General features: G+C 46.3%; 1 pseudogene; it reads right to left on the reverse strand.

The window, feature by feature from the left end:
• Positions 1-200: 200 nt before the first annotated feature.
• On the reverse strand, positions 201-1,171 carry LOC137346525 (dehydrodolichyl diphosphate synthase complex subunit DHDDS pseudogene; annotated as a pseudogene).
• Between the last annotated feature and the right edge of the window lie 5,945 nt (positions 1,172-7,116).

Genomic DNA, 7,116 nt, shown 5'->3' on the forward strand with positions numbered 1-7,116 from the left:
TTAACTAGCAGCTCATGTCAGAGTGAGAAACATAGCAGGCAGGAACTGCGAGAGCGAGAAGGTCCAGAATCCAGCACCCGCACGGTGAATTTAACAGACAGTGGAACAATGACATCCAATAACACCACAAAGACACTCGTTTATAGATTTATGCACAATGGATGCTCACCCTGCTGTCTGAGCTGTGCAGCCTATGTCCCCTAAACACGCAGAAATGGTGCAGAGCCCTGCACTAGGTCAGTGAGGAATTTCCTCCCTTTATTCTCTAGCCTCTGCAGGAGGTTGAAGATTCTCTCCTCCCGTTCTCTGCTGTACTTTAGGATCAGTTCTTGTTTGCACCCTGTGCCTCCTGTCTTCCCCCACCATGCCCAACTGCTCCAACTCCAGCACACAGGCGAGATCTTTCCCGTGGAACAACTTGGCTTTCTGAAGGGCAGGATGGTTGAGATACTGCAGGATGACCTGACACAGATTCCAGAAAGAGTATTCTGGCCACGGCACAGGCTGGAACACCAAGCAGGAGTGAGAGGTCTGCCCACAGCAGGAAGTCACTCAGACGAACCTCCCCAGATGTGCGGATCAGCGGGTCTGGGTCTGGGGAGCTGCTCAAGTCGAGGCTCTGAAAGATCACTGGGTCTCAGTAATCCTTCCTGCACCCCCAGAGCCAGCTCACAAACCGCACTGGTAATCTCACGTTGAGAGGTGTAGGCGAAGCACACGTTCAGGAAACACTTGTCGTAGCTCTGTGTTGCTAAGACTGCCTGTGCAATCAGCTCCTGGATGTCAACAGGCAGCAGGGTCAGCTTTCCCAGGACTCTGATACAAACACCATGAGTCTTCAAATTCTCCTGTCCTCAAGGAGTCTGGTGAATTTCTGCCAGGCGAGTTCCAGCAATCCATTCACCTCCTCTTTGCAGTGTTTGAAATTGTCGATACCGAAAGAGTAAACAGTCACCTCTTGGAAATTCAGGTTCAAACACCAGTGAAGGGTCTCAGCCAGTTTCTCAAACCCCTGGGAGTGGCCCTGCTCTCTCTCCACTCGACATTTCTGTGCATAGTGTCCATTCCCATCCATGATGAAGGCCACATGCTCAGACATTGGACCAATCTTTGAGAAGGATGCACACGGTGTCTCTGCAGGGTCCAGCTCTGCTTCCCGCATCCAAGACATTCTCAGCAGCTGGATGCTCTTCACTGCAGAGACAGGGCTGGCAGGAGTTACCAGTGGCCTCACTGCAACGAGCCCGCGGACCAGACGCTGCCTACCTGATCATGCCATCGATGCAGATGAGGTCGTTAAAGGTGCTATATAAATGCAAGACTTTACCACTGCAAACCAGCAGCAGTAGTGTCCTGTATCACAGGCAAAGCAACGTGCCCTCGCCTTAACCAGCAGTAACATTGGTGTCAATTCTTTTTCCAAAAGATGAGTCATAGAAAATAGGAGCAGGAGTAGGCTATTAGGCCCTTCGAGCCTGCTCCGCCATTCATTATAATCATGGCTGATCATCCAACTCAGTAACCTGTTCCCACTTTCGTCCCATATCCTTTCATCCCTTTCGCCTCAAGAGCTATATCTAACTCCTTCTTGAAAACATTCAATGTTTTGGCCTCAACTGCTTTCTGTGGTAGCGAATTCCACAGGTTCACCACTCTTTGGGTGAAGAAATTTCTCCTCATCTCAGTCCTGAAAGGTTTACCCCGTATCCTTAGACTATGACCCCTGGTTCTGGACTGCCCCACCATCGGGAACATCCTTCCTACATCTACCCTGTCAAGTCATTTTATAGGTTTCTATGAGATCTCCTCACTCTTCTGAACTCCAGCGAATATGATCCTAACCGACTCAATCTCTCCTCATATGTCAGTCCCGCCATCCCAGGAATCAGTCTGGTAAACCTTCGCTGCACTCCCTCTATAGCAAGAACATCCTTCCTCAGATAAGGAGACCAAAATTGCACACAATATTCCAGGTGTGGCCTCACCAAGACCCTGTATAATTGCAGCAAGACATCCCTGCTCCTGTACTCGAATCCTCTCACTATGAAGGCCAACATACCATTTGCCTTTTTTACCGCCTGTTGTAAGTAAGTAAGTAAGAGTCGTCAGTAAGTGGTGCTATTGTCACCAATGGGACAGGGAGGATGGATTCTCCTGTGTCTTAGAGGGACCAAAATAGTCAACTGGGAATATTTTGGTCCCTCTAAGACACAGGAGAATCCATCCTCCCTGTTCCATAATCTGGGACAAAGTTAATAGTCACTTGGAGAAATGTGGATTAATTAAGAAAAACAAATCGTGTTTAACTAACTTGCTTGTGTTTTTTGATGAGGTAATGGAGAGGGTTGATGAGGGTAATGGAGAGGGTTGATGAGGTAATGGAGAGGGTTGATGAGGGTAATGGAGAGGATTGATGAGGGTAATGGAGAGGGTTGATGAGGGTAATGGAGAGGGTTGGAGGGTAATGGAGAGGGTTGATGAGGTAATGGAGAGAGTTGATGAGGGTAATGGAGAGGGTTGATGAGGGTAATGGAGAGGGTTGATGAGGGTAATGGAGAGGGTTGATGAGGGTAATGGAGAGGGTTGGAGGGTAATGGAGAGGGTTGATGAGGGTAATGGAGAGGGTTGATGAGGGTAATGGAGAGGGTTGATGAGGGTAATGGAGAGGGTTGATGAGGGTAATGGAGAGGGTTGATGAGGGTAATGGAGAGAGTTGATGAGGGTAATGGAGAGGGTTGATGAGGGTAATGGAGAGGGTTGATGAGGGTAATGGAGAGGGTTGATGAGGGTAATGGAGAGAGTTGATGAGGGTAATGGAGAGGGTTGGAGGGTAATGGAGAGGGTTGATGAGGTAATGGAGAGAGTTGATGAGGGTAATGGAGAGGGTTGATGAGGGTAATGGAGAGGGTTGATGAGGGTAATGCAATTGATATTCTGTCCATGGACTTCCAAAAGGCATTCGATAAAGTGCCACAGAAGAGGCTGGTCAGCAAAGTTAAAACCCATGGAATGAAAGGGACAATAGCAACATGGATACCAAGTGGCTGAGTGATAAGAACAGAGAGTAGTGGTGAATAAAAACAAGAAATGCTGGAAACACTCAGCGGAACTGGTTCTGAAGAAGGGTCACTGACCTGAAACGTTAACTCTGCTTCTCTCTCCACAGATGCTGCCAGACCTGCTGAGTATTTCCAGCATTTCTTGTTCAGCATCTGCAGTATTTTGCTTTTAACAGAGTAATGGTGAATGGTAATTTTTCAGACTGGAGAAAGGTATATAATGGGGTTCCCCAGGGGTTGGTATTAGGATCACTGCTTTGCTGGATATATGGTAATGATCTAGATTTGGGTGCGCAGGGCACAATTTTAAAATTTGCAGATGACACAAAACTTGGAAGTTTTGTGAACTGTGAGAAGGATAGTGATAAACTTCAAGAGGACATAGGCAGGAATTTGCTGACAAGTGGCAGATGAGATTTGATGGAGAGACGTGTAAAGTGATTAGTTTTGGTAGGAAGAACGAGGAGAGACAATATAAATTAAAGGGTACAATTCTAAAGGGGGTGCAGGAGCTGGGGGTATATATGCACAAATCATTGAAGGTGGCATGCAAGGTTGAGAAAAGGGCTAATAAAGCATACATGATCCTGAGCTTTATAAATGGAGGCATTGAGTACAAAAGCAAGGGAGTTATGACAAACCTTTATAAAACACTGGTTTAGCCTCAATTAGAGTATTGTGTCCAGTTCTGGGCGCCACACTTTAGGAAGGATGTGAAGGCATTAGACAGAGTACAGAAAAGATTGATGAGAATAGTTCCAGAGATGAGAGACTTCAGTTCTTTGGATAGATTGGAGAATCTGGGGTTGTTTTACTTAGGGAAGAGAAGGTTGAGAGGAGATTTGATAGAGGTGTTCAAAATCATGAGGTGTCTGGACAGGGTAGATAGGGAAAAATTGTTGCTATTGGTGGAAGGGTCGAGAACCAGAGGCCAACGGTTTAAGGTGATTGGCAAAAGAAGCAACAGCGACATGAGGAAAATCCTTTATGCAGTGAGTGGTTAGGATCTGGAATGCACTGCCCGAGAGTGTGGTGGAGACAGGTTCAGTCGAGGCTTTCAAAAGGGAATTGGATACGCACTTGAAGAGAAAAAATATTGCAGGGGGTATGGAGAAAGGCAGAGGAGTGAACCAGCTGATTCGCTCTTCCAGAGAGCTGGCATGGACATGATGGGCTGAATGGCCTCCTTCTGTGCTATCACCGTTCTATGATTCTTGAACAGTACAGCACAGAAGGAGGCCATTCAGCCCATCATGTCTACACCAGCCAGTTAGTCCCATTCTCCCACTCTTTCTCCCACTCTTTCCCCATGTCCATGCAATCTTTTTCTCCTTCAAGTATTTATCTAATTCTCTTTTGAAGGCTATTTGCCTCTATTGAATCTATTTCCACTATCCTATCAGGCAGTGCATTCCAAATCCTAACCGCTCATCACGTTAAAACGTTTTTCCTCATTCCGCTTCTGGTTCTTTCGCCAGTCACATTAAATCTTTGCCCTCTCGTTATCGATCCCTCAGTCATTGGAAACGGGTTCGCTATTTAAACCGTTCATGATTTTAAACAACCTGCACCAATCTCCGCTTAGCCTTCTTTGCTTCGAGGGGAACAAGACCAGCTTCTCCAGTCTATCGGTGTCATTGTAAAGTCTTCCCACCCTTCTTTCCCCTCCCTCACTCCTGCAGAAGGGGCTCTTCAACAATATTTGTAGGGATACTTTCATCACTCGTGAATCTGTGATCACCCTGTGACAGTGGTGAAATCGATCGGTCCTTATCTAAGGCAGCTTGATCAGAAAGAAGGCCAACATTTAGTGAGTAGATAAAGGGACAGTTAAAAAAGCAAAGGGATTCTTAGCTTTATTAGTAGAGGAATAGAACATAGAAGCAAGGAAGTTATGATAAACCTTTATAAAACCCTGTTTAGACCTCAGATAGAGTGTTCAATTTAGGAAGGTCGGGGAGAGGGTGCAGATTGAATTTACAAGGATGGTACCAGGGATGAGGGACTTCAGTTATGTGGAGCGACAGGAGAAGATGGGGTTGTTCCCCTTAGAGCAGAGACGATTCAGAGCAGATCTGATAGAGGTGCTAAGAATCATGAATGGTTTTGCTAGAGTAAATACAGGAGAAACTGTTTCCAATGGGTGAAGGGTCGCTAACTAGAGGACAGATTTAAGGCAATTGACAAAAGAACTAGAGGAGACCTGAAGAATTTTCTTCTTTAACAGGTCTGCTATTTTACACAGCGAGTCGTCGGGATCCGGAATGCATTGCCTGAAAGGGCAGTGGAGGCAGATCCCATAGTAACTTTCAAAGGAGAATTGGATAAATACTGGGGGAAAGAGCAGCGGAATGGGATTAATTGGATAGCTCCACCAAAGGGCTGGCATGTTGGGTTGAGAGGGTTCGTTCTGTGCTGAATGATTTTATGATTACAGCAGTGAGCACACTTCACAAAGTCTTTCATTGGCTGTAAAGCGCTTTGGGACGTCGTGAGGTGGTGAAAGGTGCTATATAAATGCAAGTAGTTCTTCTCCTGCTACAGAATGCTGCACGTAGAGTTGTCTAAATTGTTTCACTGAAATAAGATGTGCATCAGTACTTATATATAATATATACAGTAGTATATACAGATGCATTTAATTGCTCTGTGTGTTTTACAATATGGTTAATGTTGCCACCTTGTGACCAATATAGAAAGTGTCAGTAACTGGCATATTTGTATGTTCATTGTTACTGAGGAAAGTGCAGCTGCTGCATCAATGACTTCCCTCCAACATAAAGTCTGAAGTTGGGGATGGATGTTCACTGATGAATGCACTGTGTTCAGTTCCATCCACAACTCCTCTGATACTGAGACAGTCCACGCATGAGCAAGACCTGGACAACATCCAGGCTTGGGCTGATAAGTGGCAAGTGACATTTGTACTACACAAGTGCCAGGCAATGACTATCTCAAACAAGAGAGAATTTCACCATCTCCCCTTGACATTCAATGGCATTATGATCGCTGAATCCCCCACTATCAACATCCTAGGGGTTACCATTGACCAGAAACTGAACTGGACCAGCCACTTAAATACTGTGGCGACAAGAGCAGGTCAGAGGCTGGGAATTCTGCTGCAAGTAACCCACCTCCTGACTCCCCAAAGCCTGTTCGCCATCTAGAAAGCACAAGTCAGGAGTGTGATGGAATAATGGGCGCAGCTCCAACAACACCATCAAGGACAAAGCAGCCCGCTTGATTGGCACCCCGTCCAGCACCTTAAATATTCACTCCCTCCACCACCGACGCACAGTGACAGCAGTGTGTACCATCTACATGATGCACTGCAGCAATGCACCAAGGCTCCTTAGACAGCACCTTCCAAACCTCTACCACCTAGAAGGACAAGGACAGCAGATGCATGGGAACACCACCACCTGCAAGTTCCCCTCCAAGTCACACACCATCCTGACTTGGAACTATATCGCCGTTCCTTCACTGTCGCTGGGTGAAAATCCTGGAACTCCCTTCCTAACAGCACTGTGGGTGTACCTACCCCACATGGACTGCAGCGGTTCAAGAAAGTGGCTCACCACCACTGGCCTTGCTGATGACGGCCACGTCCGTGAATGAATGAATACATGTTAAAAAATAAACTCTGAATGGCATCGGGGCAGAGAGATCCACAATATCCTTCAGCAAGTTACATTCAAACCACATGTGGTAAAGAGCAAATATAAACTTGTGGTCTGTGGTTGTACAGTAAATCCTGAACACATAAAAATATCAGCCGTGGCGTGTCTGTTTGTGAATGTGAGTATCCAAGTGTGAGCTGTTTGTGAATGTAAGTGTCTGAGGGAGTGCTGCACTGTCAGAGGTGCTGCCTTTTAAATAGATGTTAAACCAAGGCCCCATCTGCCCTCTCTGGTGAACAGTAAAAGATCCCACGGACTCTATTTGAAGGAGAGCAGGGCTGTTCTCCCCAGTGTCCTGGCTAACATTTATCCCTCAACCAACAGCGCTAAAACAGATTGTCCAGTCACGTATCACATTGCTGTTTATGGGATCTTGC

Source organism: Heterodontus francisci, chromosome 30, assembly GCF_036365525.1.
Source record: "Heterodontus francisci isolate sHetFra1 chromosome 30, sHetFra1.hap1, whole genome shotgun sequence".
Lineage (NCBI taxonomy): Eukaryota > Metazoa > Chordata > Chondrichthyes > Heterodontiformes > Heterodontidae > Heterodontus > Heterodontus francisci.